We start from the raw sequence: 18,421 nt of genomic DNA on the forward strand, positions 1-18,421 counted from the left end.
CTTAATTTTCACTATAGACACATCTTATGCCTTTAAGAGAGACACACTGGATCCTTCACCTGGCAAACTGACAGTGTGCATATCTCATGAAAGAAGGGCCATAGCCAGCCTGGCTGTAAGGCAGTGTGTCAGGGCCCAAAACAGTGCAGTCTGACCTAGTGGTCAGAACCAGAGGTGATGTCAGGGTCGCTCTCAGGAGTCACACCAAAGACCAGAACCAGAGTGAGAGCCCAAAGTCACATTATGGGTCAAACCCGAGCTCGAAGCCATACCAAAGGTCAAAGATGGAATCAGAAGCAGGGGTCAGGACATGGTACCAGGCATAGGGACAAGGAGTAAGAGCCAATCAGGGATTTGGTGTCAGTGGCATCTACACAGCAACAGGCCTAACAACTAGTTGCTCAGACAGGGGAGGGACAGGAACACGAAGCTTTATACCCAGTGGGGTCCCATCAGCAGTCTAGTGCTACCTGACCCTGCTGACTCAGTGGGTGTAGCCTCTGGTGGTGGGGCATTAGCTGCAGTTCCCTCATCTGATCCTGCTGTATGAAGGAGCGGAAGGTAAGCGTCTTGCTTGGCAATGCTGTAGGCCTGGGTTCAAGATCTGTGGTATTTGACACCAATCAAGAATTTTGGGTGAGCAACAGTTCATTAGACATGAAAGTATTGTGTTAATTAAATCTGGGCTCTAGATTGTATGTTATGATCTTATTTTATATGCAACCATTTGTTTCCATTACTTCTACTTGCTACTTCTTGAATCCCTATACTTTGTTAAATAAAAGTATACTTGATTTCACTATAAATGAAACTAAGTGCTATGGTAGGGTTGCCACCTTTCTAATTGCTGGTAACAGACTCCCGAGGCCCCACCCCCATCACTCGCTTCTCTCTCTAACCTCCTTCCATTTCTCGCTGGATCGTCTCCACCACCCTCCCTACCCCCAGCTGGGCTCCCTCTGCTTTGGGGCTGGGACGGGAGCTGCTACAGCCTGACAAGGAGCCTGTCTGCAGGTAGGAGGTGGCCCCAGCTGAGCAGGGGCTGGCATAGGTTAATGACCCAGCGCCTCCCCCCACCCCACAGTAACTGGACTTTTGGTGTCTGGTCAGTACATCTGACCGGACGCTGCCAGATCCCCTTTTCGACCAGACTTTCCAGTCAAAAACCAGGCACCTGGCAACCCTAAATGGTACCTGAACACAGAAGCCAAAAACTGGACTGTCTGGTAAAACCCGGAGGGGTGGCAACCCTAGCTATGAGTTAAGCAGAGTAGTGATCTGAGGTAAAACTGGTAAGCTGGGGGGTACTACTTCTTTGGAAGCAGCGGACAGGTGAATATTGTGAGTGTCCAATGGACCAGGGGTTGTACACTTCAGGGAGATGCTTGGAGGGCTTAAGGATTGGAGTGTCCCTATCCCTAACCTGCAGTGACAGCAGAGCCTATAGGGCGTGGAGGGAAGTGCTTGTGTTGCCTGTCACTGGTGGAGTTGACCCATAACAGGCACAGACAGGCTCTCTCATTCTAAGGACAAGTGGTAGTGAGGTGCCTCACAACCCTGGGTGGCCCTGAAAAGCATCACACTTTTTATTCATGAGTTTACGCATCTGCAAAATAATACTCTCTTACTGTATCTCACAAGTGTTGTGAACCTTAATTTTTTAATGTTTGTAAAGTGATTGATATTATTAATAATAATAATAATATTTTGTATTGCAACAGTGCCTAGAGGTCCCAGCTGAGTTTGGGGCCCTATCGTAGTAGACACTGAGCAAACATATAGGGAGCAGCAATCTCTGTTCCAAAAAGTTTACATCCTAAATAGACGAGAAAGGATGGAAGAGGAAACAGAGGCATAGAAGTAACTTGACTTACCCAAGATCACCCAGCAGGTTCAGGACACCGCTAAGATTAGAATCCAGCTTTCCTGAATCCCAACCTAGTACTCTAGTCACCAGACTGCACTCCTTCCTGAAACTATGCTGGGATCCCTACCTGGAAAGCACTATAGAGGAACAAAGTATTATGCTCTTCTTATGCTAAAAAAAAAAAAAAATACTACCAGCCTGAATGAATGAATGACAAAAAAAACCAAAACAAAAAACAATAGCGTATGAAATAAGAATAATAATTAGTCAGTTAGTCTCACAAGAACATGTTTTTTCATATAACTTCTGATACTTCTGGCTATCAATGCAATGGAAACAGGTTTTTCACAGAATTTCAGCAATTCCAGCTCCCATCCCAGCCAACAGCTCTAAGTAAAAATCACTTAGTTGAATATTCAGAACTGGGTGATAGTCTTATTTTATCCAAATCTATGCCCCACCCCAGGTAGAAAGAAACCACAGTGTCAGTTCAAGAGATAAAGTGAAAGAAATTCAATCAGGTTAATTAAGCATTAATCTTATTAAACTTCAAAAGCAATTAGACAAATATGTTGATAAACAAGCAGCAGGTGTCTCTCTGCACTTGCAGCAGCAACTCTGCTGATTGAAACCCATGCCATAGGCGTCCACTCACCCATACTGAACTGACTGCCTGAAGTTGAAAGGGAGTAACTCCACTTTGTACTGCCTTCACAGCAGTTCGCTGCAACAGTGTCAGTCACAGTTTTGCAGGCTAGAGAGGAGGAACAAAGCACAATTGTTGGAGCCCCTGAGGGTGAAGCATAAAGCTGGCCTTACAAAGTAATCTCTTTAGGAAGATCCTCATAGAACTAATTGTACAGAGCAAACAGAGAAGCTGTAGATAAAATAAGGAATAAATCTGAGTCATTTTCTTCCTTCCTCATTCTACAATCCTTTTTCCCTTGAATTATTGTCACAAATAGACATAACCACAGGAGTGAAAGGCAGGATCATTCACCTAATTTATTTTCTTCATCTTTGGTCAGTAGCTCTTTGATAACACTGGCTAGTTGGATCCCTTTTAAGAGGATTGTTGTCTTCCTCCCTCTCCCAAAATCTTGCACCACATGCTTATGAAATCTCACATGTTCACAAAGAAAACCAGAGCTCCCATTTACTTTCTGAACTGCTGCTATTGTTTATGGCCTTAAAAAGCACCAGATGTATTATCATCACCATAGCAATTGAGAGGGAGAACACAAAGTCTAACCTAATTATTCTCTGCAAAGCAGTTACTGGCCTGACAAACTCTTTTTATCTGTTGAGTGAATATAGCATCTGATAACAGGCTCAAAAGGGCACTTGGCAATAATGTGCCACCATCACAGAGCCAATGCTAAGGTTTGAACTAGCCATTAGACCTCAGCTCTATAGTAGTTTAGTAGCTACTTCTGCTGGGCCAGGGGATTTGCTCTGCTAACTTGGGCAAAGGGAACCCTACATGGGCACAGCTCTAATAGGTGGAATATTACTTATTAGGACTTGCCTACACTACCCCTTATGTCGGCAAAACTTATGTTGGTCAGGGTCACACCTGTGAGAGACATAAGCTTTGCTGGCATAAGTGCCCATGTGCACAGTGCTATGTCAATGGGAGACGCTCTCCTGCCAGCATAGCTACCGCCACTCGTTTTGGAGGTTTTATTATGTCGGTGGGAGAGAGCTACACGAGTGATCTTACAGCGACCCGTTACAGCTATGCCACTGTAAGCTTCTTAGTGTAGACATTTAAGAGTAGGTTAGAGACAAATATCTGTCAGGGATGGTCTACATAATATTTAGTCCTGCCATACACGCAGGGGACTGGACTAGATGCCCTCTCGGGGTCCCTTCTAGTCCTACAATATTATAACTATGATTCTATGTCCTTAGCCTTCTCCTCATCTCCTTTGTCCATGGCAGCAGCACATCTGATCTGTGTGGAATGGGCTCTGCAGGGTTTTGACAGTGGGGTTAGAAACTAGAGAAAGTGGAAAACAGGAGTGCTGGATTTTGTACATCTACACTCCAAAAAATCCAAAACAAAACCCTGCGCCAATGAATTTCAGAGCCCAGGTCAACTGACGTGGGCTCACGCAACAGGTGTAAAAATAGCGGTGTAGACATTACTGCTCTGGCTGGAGACCGAACTCTGAGACTCTCCCCTCTTGACAGGTTTCAGAGCCCTGTTCGACATGCAGCTGTCCAAGTGGATATATTAAAAGGAGTCAATGCTGCTTAACACATCAGAGTCCCCTAGGCAGCCTTCCATGTCAGCCTAGCACCCAGAGGTTTACAGCCCATTAAATAACTTGAGCCTCTTTAAATTCCAGTAACAGTCAGTCTGTTCCACAGCACATTACAGAAATATAGAGAAATCTAATTTTCAGTCAAAACAACTGAAGTCGAATTTTTGTACTATTTCAATCTTAAGAAAATATTGCATTTTGTTTGACGATATTATTCATCACTATCTGCTAGTCAGAAACTCATAAGCAAAGCAATACATGACTATGATTTTCTGTTAAACGATAGGACTGTGGTTGGTAGTAAGTGATTGTTAGATAGAATATTTTGGAGACTATTGCCTTAAATGGACACTGCTAACTTGAAACTAGTCAATTTACCCTGAGTCCTGCCAATTTTTATGGTTTTACAATCACATTTAACTATATTACTAAATGTTTTTCTCCCCATGTTGCCATCGTACAAAGAAAACAAACTAAAATAGAGATTTTTTCTCTCTCTGTGTTATAGCCATCTTAGGTATTAGTCATAACTATAGTAAGTAAACCCTTTTCAGACCAAAGTGAAATTTTAACTTGATTTGGTCTCTGTGGGAGGAGCAAGTTGCTTGGGAGTAGAAAACACAAAGAAGGGGAACACTGTGTTGTGGAATTACTACAGATGTGCCTGAAGAAGGTAGTGTGTGTGTGTATGTGTGTATGCATATAAACTGTGTGTGTGTGTGTGTATATATATATATATAAACTGAACAGGTGTAAACCTATTGAATGCAACAGGATTGCATAGCTGTTAGTGACAGCATAATTTGAAGACAATGGGGATTCACAGGTATAGCTGAAGGCTTAATGTGGGCTTTGGAACTTTTATTTCTAGTGGTGATCCAGGAGACAGAAGAGACCCAACCAGACTCTTAAATCCCAAGGTGAGTTTGCAGGTTTGGAACTCTGAAAAATATTTTTCTACTTTTAAACTGAGCACAACTGATATGGTGAGAGACAATAAACATGGAGTCCCTTTATGTCATTTTTTACAGAGTCGCATTTTAGAATATGACTGCATTTTAATCTAAATAGTTTGACTCCCATTGTATTGATGGGAAGTAACATAAAAAATGAACAAAGGACTAAGGACTGCACACTGAGCTATTTATGCTAGTAATTCTCTTGTCAATGCCATGAATAAGCCTACAGTAGCTAACACCAAACCTAATGAAAGGCATAGCCAAAAGTAGTTTTGTAAAACCAAACGCAGAGGTTTTTCACAGAGGTATCACTTTATCCAAACTTTGACATAGGTTAAGGGGTAAGGCTTTCAGATAAATAGTTTCAAGTTAGACCAATCCCTAACCAGCGATGCCATTTAAATAGAGTTGTAACAGCTGCTTAGAATAATTAAAATGCATTGCACAGAATCAGTTCCCTGGCAATTATAACAATTAAATGGACATGCCATACATCATGATGCCAATTTAGTGGAGTCATCTGAATTATGATTGAGTCCTAACCTGTGCATTTATACTGGATACTCAGATGGCTGGGCACCATCACTGGCTAATAATATTACTTCTTGTATTTGACTCATTTGAGTAGTAACGAGTAAGCAATGTAATGACACTTTGCAGAGTGGAAATAAAAGGATCTTTGATTCTTTAGTGCAGCTTATTAAGATCAATGTAATTAGCCCTCTTCCTTCGATGGATAAAGAGAGAAAATGGTTTTGGAAAATCATGCTAGTGTGATATCGATTCTGAGAGCTACATATTAACCTGTCTAGTATACACATTCTTTTTGGTGGCATTAGTTCGCTGAAGTGTACCTAGAATAAGTTATCTCTGTCTTGATATGCAGTCAATGTTCATTTGCATACCCTATATTTGAATATACTGTAATGTACCTATGGAAATGTTGCTTTGTTATTAGAGGAGGAAAAAATTCTTTTCCTTTACTTTTTACTTACAGTTTTAAGAATGAGACGTGACTTCGAGAACTTGGTGCATATAGGCTATGGTGATGAGTGAGATATAAAGGCACAGATGGATATAATAATTTACAATTCCGAGGGCAGAGGCTTCATTCCATTTTACTTAAGATGCAATGCTGAATGCAAAATAATGCCTTGTCTTTCTTGAAGAACATTCAGTAACTTCTTGCAAGTAGAGTGCAGTTTAATAGAAGTTTATATAGGTGCACAGATAATAAGGTGAGGGATTTCCTAGCTATAACAGAGATTATGTGCCATTTAAGCTTGCAGCATGCAACAAGAGAAGGATTTCAATTCATCACCACCCAGAAAAATCAAATTTTATCCTCTCGCAAAAGATTCTGAAATCCTTACTGGCACTATCAAGCAGATGTCTAATCTAATATTGCCAGCCCCAAACTTACCAAAATCAGAGTCAGTCCCCGCAAAATTATGAGATTGGCTTAGAAACCATGAGATTTAAAATAAATGTTGGGTTCTTTTTATTTGCCTTCTGACTTGTGGATGCACTTGGACCATGTTTTCAAAGTTTTTGCCACAACGAGGAGGGCTTTAAGAAAAATGTCAAATATCACAAGATTCATGATGAATGGCAAAATTAAATAACATCTGGCCTTCTTCAAATAACCCATGTCTTCAAATCATCATTCATTTAAAAATAATCAATTGTATTTTTGACATATTAAAAATCTTATTTTAAAACCCCATTTCTACAGGATTCTACCAAGGATCCTCTATTATTTAAAAACCTATAGTGTTCATGCAGATAAATTTTTGTATATGTATTGCTATATATAACTTATATCCTATCCTTTAGCACTAGGAAGGAGAAGGTTGGGGGAAATATGTGAAAAAAGAGGTTTCAATTCTTTGCCCAAGAAATAACCTTTTTTTGGTTTTATGCTGTGACAAATAAATAAAATAACCTTTATGCTTGGTTTTAATGACAAATATGCTTAATAAAGTAAGCAATACAATCTGAAAGAAAATGAAACAGAGAAATGTTACTGCAAGCTGGTGCAGTGGGTCACCGACTTCAGCCAGAACTAAAAGTCACTGGTCAGCAAGGCTCCATCCTCTAGGTTTTATTCTTGAAGAAGGTTAGAATGCATTGGTTACAACCAGAAAAACAAAGGAAAAGTTGTTTGCCATAAATAAACCCAACTTCATGTACAATCAATCTCTACAACAAACGGATGAGAGCTCTCCCTTCTCAAAGGCTATCTACTCTTCTGCCTGGTGAACATAAGAACAACCATACTGGGTCAGACCAAGGGTCCATCTAGCCCAGTATCCTGTCTATTGACAGTGGCCAGTACCAGATGCTTCAGAGGGAATGAACAGAGCAGAGCAATTTCAAGTGATCTATCCTATCTTCCAGTCCCAGCTTCTGGCAGCTGGAGGTTTAGGGACACCCAAAGCATAGGCTTGCATCCCTGACCACCTTTCGCTCATAGTAATTGATAGACCTAGCCTCCATGAACTTATCTAATTCTTTTTTGAACCCAACATTCCATAACAACGAGTTCCACATGTTGACTGTGCATGGTGTGAAGTACTTCCTTTTGATTGTTTTAAACCTGCCACCTATTAATTCCATTGGGTGATCCCCAGTTCTTGTGTTACGTAAAGGGGTAAGTAACACTTCCTGATTAACTTTCTCCATATCATTCATGCTTTTATAGACCTCTATGATATGCCCCCCACAGTCCCAGTCTTCTTGATCCCTGCTTGGATGGAAGCTGTTCCATACCCCTAATAATTTTTGTTGCCCTTTTCTGTACCTTTTCCAATTCTAATGTATCTGTTTTTGGAATGGGGTGACCAGAACTACATGCAGGATTCAAGGTGTGGGTGAACCATGAATTTATATAGTGGCATTAGGATATTGTTTTTTGTCTTTTATCTAACCCTTTCCTAATGGCTCCTAACATTCTGTTAGCTTTTTTACTGTACTTTGACTGGATGTTTTCAGTTATCTACGATGACTCCAAGATCTCTTTCTTAAGTGGTAATGGCTAATTTAGATCCCATCATTTTGTATTTATGTATAGTTGGGATTATGTTTTCTAATGTGCATTAAGCTGTGAGAAGAGTTCCAGATTTTTCTGGATTCCCCTTAGAATTTGATCAAGTGTCCAGTGCCCAATCCTACTTCATTATATGCCCCTAAGTTCCTGCTTGCTGAAAATCAGATAGGGCCTCTGTCACATGGATTATAGCCTTCATCTCATAATTCTGCTACTGTATGTGTTGAATGGCTCATTTATATGACCTGATCGTTATGAACAGTTTAAAAGTATAACCTAATCCTTTGAAGTCAATTGTAAGAAGGAGCTCCCTTATGGCTCTGGTACCTCCTAGTGGCCCATCTGGGGATTGGCTCATCATATGGTCTGACACCCCTTCTGATTGCTCAGCCTGTCGTCCCACTCACTTTGTAGTCTCACTCATGCTTCCTCATAGCTTAGCCATCCAGGCCAGTCACACTGAAGTTCCCCCCATTCCAGAGTATTATCAAAATCCATTCCAAACTGTCCCCAGCAGTCTCCAAATAGGCTGCCCCTTGCATGCTACTCCCACAATGGCTTGTAAGGGAACCCAGGCCCATCCTCAACACTGGGTTCCAATCCAGCGACCCTTGACCCAGCAGCTTAAGTCTTTATTCTTCCGCTCTTACTACTTCCCTGGACCACTGCCTATTACAGGCCTTGCCTCTCTTCCCTCTGTATCAGGGAGTGTGACTGTAGGTTTCCTCAGCCTTCCTCTCTGTTGTCAGCTCCCTGGCTTTATAAAAGCCCCACCTGTTTCTGCTTAGGTGAACTTCATCCTCAATTAATCCTCATTGCACTCTAGCTCCCTGCCAGGTGCAGCCTGTGGCTAATTAGCCTCTCTTGCCTATATTAACCCCTCCAGGGCTAGTGGGGTGGGGTGAATGTCCCATCACATCACTACAAAAAAAAAAAAAAAAAACTATGTCAGGGTTTTGGTTTTGCATTTGTATTCTTCCAAAAATATTATTTATGGCAGCCATGTATTCTAGTATTCTGTATATTTGTCCGTCCAAAGATATTAACACAATGGGTTCAGAAACAAAACTGTGGATCTAAATTATTACAGTGGTTGAGTGTATGTGATCAACCATATCTCAGTCTAGTGGCTGGGCTCAGAGACTAAAAGAGCCTGCTAATTTCTCACAGCTAGAAGAGTTCAAGTAGTAAAGGCCTGTGTTTTTGGTGCTGACAATCCAAAGTCCCAGCCTCACTGAGGACCATGGTGTCTGCATGTATGTGGCCACTGATTGTTACACGAACACCTCACTACTTTATTTAATTGGATTTATAAAAACAAGTTGAAAAGAAAAACTACTCACAGACACTAGGCACCCATTAAAATTGTTTAATCACACAAACTTTATGGTTTGGGCTTCTCTCTAGAAAATATGTAATCTTTTCCAACAGAGATAACGTAAATTAAAGCTGCTGTAGGATTACCCAACAAATGATTGGTTTGTAGAATGCTGCTATATCTTGTGGTCATAAAAAGCAATTATATATACACAGCTTATGTAAAGAATTTATATATTCCAATTAAAATTGCAAGCTGGTGACCTTGAGCTGACCTTTTAGAGAACTATGACTGCTTGATCCTTTCTTCATGTAGTCATATGAGCATATAATGGAAAATTCCATGCTGACATGTCAAGCAAGCTGCAAATCAAAGGAATGAATGATGATCCATATGTCAGCAAACCGTATATCATTTCATGTTTTTATATATATATATATATATATATATATATATATATATGAGCCAGTCCAATCTTCCTCTTCTCTGGCAACTTGACAAGAATGTGAGGAATCTCACCCATAGCAGGACCACAGAAGTGGGAGGCAACTCAGTGACTAATTCCCAAATTGCCCTTCATGACAACTTAGGACACCATAAATAGTAAGGCTGGCCCTTGATAACCCACTCCTTCCCCATTTGTCTGTCTTAGCATCATAGAAGAAGGGACCTCAATATGTCATCTAGTCCAGTCCCTTGCACTCAAGGAAGGACTACATAATAACTAGATCATTTCTGACAGGTGTTTGTCTAACTTGTTTTTAAAAACTTCCAATGATGGACATTTCACAGCCTCCCTAGGCAACTTGTTCCAGTGCTTAACGACCCCAGACAGTTAGGATGCTTTTCCTAATATCCAATCTAAACCACTTTCAGAAGCCGTCCCAGAATGCCCCACAGTGACAGTACAGTTGGTACAAACACTCCTGGTGAGGACACACACCCGCTGACACAAGGATTGTAGCGTGGACATGCAAAAACTGTTCAAGTACTGCAGTGGCTGTATGCTGACATAATTTAGGTTGACATAATTTCATAGTGTAGACATGCCCATAGAATGGAAGAATTACTTCTCCTGTCTTGCTTACAACACTCCTGCTGATACATCCCAAAATGTTTACTTTTTTGCAACAGTGTTACACTGCTGACTCATATTATCTTGTGGTCCACTACAATCCCCAGATCCCTTTCCACAGAAGCCCTTTCTGAGCTTTGGGGGAGGTACCCACAGGTGAGGGCAGTGCGCAGAGCCTTCTGCCCCTCCACCCCCCAGGGGCCGCAGGGACATGGTGCCGGCTGCTTCTGGGAGCGGCGTGGGGCCAGGACAGGTGGGGAGCCTGCCTTAGCCGCGCACTGCTCCCACCCCGGAGCTGCTCAAGGTAAGTGGCGCTGCGCCGGAGCCCGCACCCTGAACCCCTCCTGCACCCCAACCCCATGCCTTGAGCACCATGCCGCACCCCGCAACCCTCCTGCACCCCAACCCCCTTCCCTGAGCCCCTTCCTGTACACTGCACCCCTCCTGCACCCCAACCCCCTGCCCTGAGCCCCCACCACACCCCTCCTGCACCCAACCCCTTGCCCTGAGCCCCCTTGTACACTCCGCACCCCCTCCCACACCCCGCACTCCCTCTCACATCCCAACCCCCTGCCCCAGCCCTACATTCATGGCCCTGCATGCAATTCCCCCACCCAGATGTGGCCCTCGGGCCAAAAAGTTTACCACCCCGATGTAGACTGTAAGATCATCAGGGCAGGCACTATTTCTTACTATGTGTAGTATGTACAGGGCCTACCATAATGGGGCCCAATCACTAGACAATACTGTACTATAATACAAATAAATAATAATTATTATTATTATTATTATTTCCTGAAGTGAAGACAAATGGAAGGCATATTTTCTTAGGAGTGGGATGATGTATAGTGCATATTTGAATGTATAATAAGCTACATATGCAAAAACAGGTTTGTACAATTGTGACGAAGGCTAAAATTTTGATCCTATATGAGGCAATTGTTAACTTGTAACTACGTGTGTGTTTAGAGCATATGAAGTGCTGCATTTTATTTATTTCTTTACTTTGATGTCCTTGTTTGTTTAATATAAAGTAGCAGCACATTTTAAACTCCTAGGAACCCTTATGTTCATGCTTGCTCCTAATTGTTGATCCCTGATTCAGCACTGGCAGGGATCAACAAAAGAACAGGTGGTAAGGCACAGCTATGCGAGAGAATTTATTTTGTTCTGTTTACTCTGAAATGATTTTGCAACTTTGCTCTGAACATTATACTGACCTTAAGCTAAAAGTAAGGTTTTGTTTTTGTTGGTGGAAGGCAACATATTCATCCCAGTAGGCACTGCCTCTGCAAAAAATTTACTGTCTATATCAGTGGTTCTAAAAAAAATTTTTATGGACCACTTGAAGATTGCTGAGGGTCTCAGCAGACCACTTAATGATCTTTCCAAATGTTGTTTGACTGTTAGTTAACTATTGTAAAACACTTTGGATAAAAGCGCTATATAAAAAAACCTTAATAATAAACTTTTTTTGTTCTACAAATAAAAGCACACACCTCATATTTTAATATCAGTAGTCTTACCTTTCTAATGTGATGGATGTGCCCTCTCTCCCCTGCTGTGGCAGCCCCCAAGCTGGGCCTGGGAAGGAGGGGGGTCTCTCCCTCTCTCCCCCCCCCCACAGCAGCCACAGAGCTCAGGCTGAGAAGGAGGGCTGTCTCTCCCCAGCAGCCACAGCCCTGGAGCTGGGGAAAGTTGCTTCTTTTTCTGGCCACCGCAGCTCTGCACATCCCAAATTCCTCTCACCCCACTGCCCCCTCCCATCTACCCCCTATTCCCCTCCCCAAGACCACCACCTCACCTTACATGTGTGTCTTCTCCAGGGTCCAGACATCTAATTAGTGGAGCCACGCAGACGTGGCTCCACTAATTAGGCGAGTGGCCCTTCATTCTCTCGAGTGCAGCTGCCCAGGCACACACCTTAAAGGGAACTATCCGCGGATCACCTGAATGGAGTTTGTGCACCACTGGTGGTTCACAGACTACAGTTTGAGAACCTCTGGTCTATATGAACCTTGTTCAACAAATTGCAAGTCAGAAAGTAATTCCTGAAAGTTTTGAAAACATAAGGTAATCTTTGCTGCCATCTTCTGGAAAATTATGTGTATATATGCCCAGGTATGCTGAACTCTGTCCTTTTCTGCCCTTGCAGATACACTCTGTTTAGTACTAGCTCAGCTGCAACAATCACTGATAACCACTGACAGCAGTGGTTTAGTTTCATAGTGCAAGGGGACTCTTGTCCCCTTACTAAAGCTCAGTGGGCGTGTTTTGGTTGGCTAGCTCCCGTTACCAAAAGGGGAAGGGTCGATGGGAAATCAGGACCCTGAGACTGACAGTCCCCAGGGGCAATGGGGAGAGGCCAATGCTCCAGGTCAGCCTGATTGACAGGGTGGGCAGGCTAATCAGGGAGTCAGGAGGCCAGGGTGGGTCCCATCTTCTGTGTGAGCTGGAATTGCCTGGGTCAGAGAGAGTGTGGCTAAGCTAAGGAAAGAGCAGGGGCCCAAGCTGAGCTGGGAAGCAGAGCCATGCCAGCCAGAGGGGCCAGAAAAGCAGCCCAGGAAGCAGGTCAGAGCTGGAAGCAGAGTCACAGAAGCAGCCCACAGAGCAGACCTGTCCTGGGGGGAGAGCTGCAGCCACAGAGCCAGAGACACAGCCCAGGGAGAGAGCAGATCCTGTGCTGGGAGCAGAGTTGCAGCCACAGAGCCAGAGACACAGCCCAGGGAGAGAGCAGATCCTGTGCTGGGAGCAGAGTTGCAGCCACAGAGCCAGAGACACAGCCCAGGGAGAGAGCAGATCCTGTGCTGGGAGCAGAGCTGTAGCCACAGAGCCAGGTGTGGTGAGCAACTGGGGCCAGCCAAGGCAGGATCCTGGACAAAGGGCCAAGCGCAGAAAGACACCCCCAGCCAAGGGTCCTTGCAGGCCAGACTGGGAGGGGGACCTTAACCCAACGGGGGGCTGATGCTGGGAAGAAGGGTCCCGCCACCCAAAGCCCGGAGGTGTGTGGCCACCACCAGAGCAAGTGTCCAACCTGCAGCCTCCCTGTAGCACAGCCAGGGACTGAGAAGGCCTGGGACCTAAAACGAACAGACTGTGAACTGCCCTGACGTTCCAGAGACACTGTTTGTAATGTTCCCTGCCACAGAGCGGGGTGATGTGTTTCCTTTAACCTTCCCATTTTGCTTTATTCTTTTTTAAATTAATTGTTGATTAAACAACTTGTATTTGCTTTAAATTGTATGTAATAATTAGTGGGTCAGGGAAGTGCCCAGTGCAGAGAGAGTACCCCAGAGTGGGGACACCCTAGCCCCTATCCTAGGTGACCACAGCAGGGTTGGGGGTCGAGCCCCCCAGGAATCCTGGGCCCAACCTTGTCAGGGTTACGAGGTCTCTGCCAGACAGGAAAGTGGAAGAGAAGTCCTCAAGGGTAGGGAGGCCTCTGGGTAAAGGCAGTTGGAGTGAGGACTCAGATTCTTTCACTAGCCCACTTCACCGGGGTAGTGCAGAAGCCAGGAAAGTTCCCCACAATAGCAGGACCATTCCCCGGCTTGCTATAGGATAGACAAGACTCTGGAACCAGTATCTTTACTGACCACTCAGAAGTCAGGACAATGTGCTTTCTACCTTATGATCACAACTACAGAATGTCAGAGGGGTAGCTGTGTTAGTCTGTATCCACAAAAACAACGAGGAGTCCAGTGGCACCTTAAAGACTAACAGATTTATTTGGGCATAAGCTTTTGTGGGTAAAAAACCCACTTCTTCAGATGCATGGAGTGAAAATTACAGATACAGGCATAAATGTATTGTGACGGTGCTCCCCATAAGGCTTTATGGAGATATGCTTATGAATATATACATGACATAACTGGAATATGTTTTATGCTACATATGCCATGTAACATATCTATGTAAAGGTCATGATCTATTGAATATATTTATCCTATTTGTATGCATGTATCATTGTTGTATTTGAAGTTATGAATATTGGCTGTATACTTGTTTGATTTTAAATAACCAGATCTGGTCTGCTTGTTTAGAAAGGAATTTGCAAGTTAAGTGTCCAATCAAGAAGCACTTAACGCACAATGGATCTTGGAAGGCTCCAATCCACATAAGAAGTCTTCCTGGAGACATTCAAGATAGCATGTGGGCGATGGCTGTTGCCTGTAAAAACTGAGTCATGCATGGATATGTGACTTGCCCATGTGACCTCAAAACTCCATTTTGTAGCTAGATTCTACACAGGGGGAGGGAGGGGTGTCCATCCACAAGAGAAAGTCTATTTAAACCCCTGGAAGACCCCTCCATTTTGTCTTCAGCTGTCTCAAGAGATAGCCTCTCCACCGCCAAGGATACCTGAAAGAAACTGGAACAAAGAACAGTAACTATAGGAGGTGTGAGTGATTGCTGGACCCAGACTAGAAGGAGTCTAGTCTGTAAAAAGAAAAGGAGTACTTGTGGCACCTATTCCTCTGCGGGTAAGGTTTTATCTGTATTCAGTTTTCTTAGACATAGACTTGTGTGTTCTATTTTATTTTGCTTGGTAATTCACTTTGTTCTGTCTGTTACTACTTGGAACCACTTAAATCCTACTTTCTGTATTTAATAAAATCACTTTTTACTTATCAATTAACCCAGAGTATGTATTAATACCTGCGGGGGGCAAACAGCTGTGCCATCTCTATCTCTATCAGTGCTATAGAGGGGGAACAATTTATGAGTTTATCCTGTTTACGCTTTATACAGGGTAAAATGGATTTATTTGGGGTTTGGACCCCATTGGGAGTTGGGCATCTGAGTGTTAAAGACAGGAACATTTCTTAAGCTGATTTCAGTTTAAGCCTACAGCTGTTAGGGGACATGGTTCAGACCTGGGTCTGGGTTTGCAGCAGGCTAGTGGGTCTGGCTCACACCAGCAGGGCACTGAAGTCCCAGGCTGGGAGGGCAGGGAAAGCAGGGGCAGAAGTAGTCTTGGCACATCAGCTGGCAGTTCCAAAGGGGGTTTCTGTGATCCAACCCATCACATATATATTGGCACATGAAGAGAAGGGAGTTACCTTACAAGTGGAGAACTAGTGTTGAAGGCCAATGTAGTCAGGGTGGATGTAGTCCACTCCCAATAATTGATGAGGATGTGTCAATACTACAGAGTGGTCTAGTGCTGAGATAATGAAATTCCTCCTGAAGGATAAAAAAAAAATGACACCATCAGAAACGTTTCTTCTCCACACATTCCAGAAATAAAAATTGTAGGCCCAGTGTGAACAGCATAAACCCACCTACACTCACAGCCTGGGACAGGTAGATCTTCACTTCTTCCCTCTGCAGCTGAAAAATACTCTCGGGGAGTGGAGGAACTGTCTCCAGTCAAGTGAGAACTAATTCTGTATGTGAGAATGGAGGCAAGAAACCATCTTCCTGTGTAAAAGTAACTGGTTATATTTATGCTGAGTAATTTAGAATTCACCATCCTTCTTCTCAATTGACCAAACATGAAGCTATCCCAAAGGAGGGACAATACCTATCTTCAGGGCTGGCCTGAGACAATGCAGGCCTTCTATATATATCAAGGCAGGGCCCTGTAATGGTCTCAGAGGTACCCAGGACTGAAAGTCATTTTGTTACATCCCCGCCCCCCAACCTACAGCATGAGGAAGTCTTGCTTGTGCTTAACTGGATATCAGCTCCCTGACATCACCAGCTATTTAGCCACCCAAGCACTCTCCTCTGACCTATACCAGCCTTTGCTTTGCCTTGTAGGTTAACAATGGGTGCACCCTGATCCCTTTGAAGCATTCCCCCTGTAGTGTTAAGCCCCTTATAACTGAACACTCACAGAAATACCAGGCCTGCTGTTTCCAAAGGAACAGTATACACACTAGTTTATATGATTCAACTGAGAATCAGCACCTTACTTAATATCACAGCACTGAGATATATTTATAGTGAAAACAACAATATGTTCCCTAGCCTCTGTTTGCCAGAAGCTGGGAATAGGGATGGATCACTTGATGCTTACCTGTTCTGTTCATGCCCTCTGGGGCACCTGGCATTGGCCACTGTCAGAGGACAGGATACTGGTCTAGATGGACCTTTGGTCTGACCCAGTATGGCTGTTCTTACATTCTTAAGTTTATTTTCAAGTGACAGCAAGTCAGGAAGTTGGAAACAAAAGGCTACATATAAAATAAAATCATAACATGCTTTCTAGAGACTAAATTTAACTGCTTAATCTCCTGTCTAAAGACATTTATTTCACCTCCAAGGTCCTCTGAAGTGTTTCAGCCAAGGTTGGTTGAGATCCCATTTTGATGAATGTAAAGGCACTGCCTGTTTAACTCCTAGGGGCAGGATAAGGGAGTGTGTTGTTTGCCTTCTATTTATATCCCCAAAGTTTACTGATTGTCCCTCATGGTTTCTTTTCCTGTGTGCTGCTTCCCTGTGGACTTCACATCTGTTTGATAACGTCATATGTAAATAGGCATCCATTGTGTTAGCTTGCAATGCTTAACTTACATCCGACAGAGAGAGAGAGAGAGATGAATAAACATCTCTTATCTGACAGAAAGCCTTCTTCTCCACATCTGCTGTGATACAGAAGCTAAGAACATATTTTCAGTGTGTATACATAACTCCTTACATAGTATCTCTACATACATTTCACAGTAGTATTAATAAGCAGTGTGACCCCAGCTTTCGTTTAAGACCTCACATGACATTCTTTGGTGAACCAGAATGTACATACTGTACCAGAAACAGGACAGTTGGAGTTCACTGTATTAAAAATGCAAATGCTTATATACTATTTTGAGGTTGTATGGGGCTTCTTTATCAGGACGATAAGGTTAATGCAATCTTTGGAAGGTATTAGGAAAGTCAAAGGGCTTTTTGGAACAATATGTGTGAAGTGGGTTTCCTAAAAAGTACCTTGGGGTGAGGGGAATGCACATTTTTCCTACCCAAGCCAAACTTTTGAAGATGCATCATGTGGAGAGAGATCCACTGTGTACTAATGACCTGCTTCTGGAAACTCTAGATGGAAGATCCCTGAAATGTATAAAGTGTGGGCTGAGTGTGCTTGTTCTCAGCTGAAGCTGTGATGAACCTATAACCAGAAGGAATCCAATTTGGGTGGAGGTTTGAGGGGCTATCCGAACCATGATCCACTTAAGGTTAGAGTGATCTCTGGTAAGCTTATTAGCATGCATGTAGGTTCTTTTAGGGTAGGGTGACCAGATGTCCCGGTTTATAAGGACAGTCCCAATTTGAGGGGCTTTTTCTTATGTAGGCACCTATTACCCCCATCCCATCCCAGATTTTTACACTTGCTATCTGGTCACCCTATTTTAGGGTTTTTAATATGTTGTTTTCTCTGTAATGCTTTCCCCCTTAAGAATAAAGTAGGCTTGCTTAGAAAGACCTGTGCGGTAATGGTAACTGTGGGCAGTCACACTGTTACCCACCTCTGAAGAGACAGCAAGCAGGCGGTGCCCTTAAGCAACTTGCCTGTGCTGGGTAGGACACAGTGAAGGCAGGGGACAGTGTCCTGAAGTACTGGGGGTCAGACAGAGGCGAGACGCGCGTCTCCACCCGAGAAACATCACGGGGGCTGGGGAGCTGGCAGCCGGAGAGTGGGCGCCCCTCGGCTGGACCCCTGAGGAGAAATACACCGGCAGGAGCCTGACCTGTGACAGCGCGGCAGCGACCGCAACCCAGGGGGCCGAGGTCACGCCCTCAGAGCCATGCGGGTAATTTCATGCCCGGGGCTGTCAAGACGCCCAAGTAAGGCTGGGGGCTGAATCAGGCTGAGGAACGCGGATAACTTGTGAGGTGGGGAGGAGGCTTCTCCCCATGACGGTGTGCGGGGGGCGCGCCCC

Source organism: Eretmochelys imbricata, chromosome 1, assembly GCF_965152235.1.
Source record: "Eretmochelys imbricata isolate rEreImb1 chromosome 1, rEreImb1.hap1, whole genome shotgun sequence".
Taxonomy (NCBI): Eukaryota; Metazoa; Chordata; order Testudines; family Cheloniidae; genus Eretmochelys; species Eretmochelys imbricata.